The following is a 500-nucleotide window of genomic DNA, read 5'->3' on the forward strand; positions in this document are numbered from 1 at the left end:
GGCAACCACCATTCTACTTCCTGGGGCTATGCATCTGACTGCTCTAAACACCGTGTAAGTGACATGCAGTGTTTGTCCTTTTGTGACTGGCTTATTTCACTTGGCAGAACGTCTTCCAGGTTCATGCACGTTGTAGCATGTGTCAGGATTTCCTTCCTTTTTAAGGCTGAACTACGCTTTCTTTACCCATTATTCTGTTCATAGACATTTGGGTCATTTCCCAAATGGCTACACTTTTGGCTACAGTGAATAACCTGCTGTGAACACGGTGTACAGTATCTGCTGGAGTCTCAGCTTTCCATTTTTTGAGCACATACCTAGAAGCTGAATTGCTGGATCATGGTAGTTTTATATTTAACCCTTTGAGAAACCACCAAACTATTTTCCATTGTAAAGAAGACTATACTTTTCCTATTTAAAACACCCAACAGATTAAGGTGTGGAGTTAATATGGTCATATATACAACAGACAATTGCATAAATAAATATGGCAACTCAAC

This window comes from Lemur catta, chromosome 16, assembly GCF_020740605.2.
Source record: "Lemur catta isolate mLemCat1 chromosome 16, mLemCat1.pri, whole genome shotgun sequence".
NCBI lineage: Eukaryota > Metazoa > Chordata > Mammalia > Primates > Lemuridae > Lemur > Lemur catta.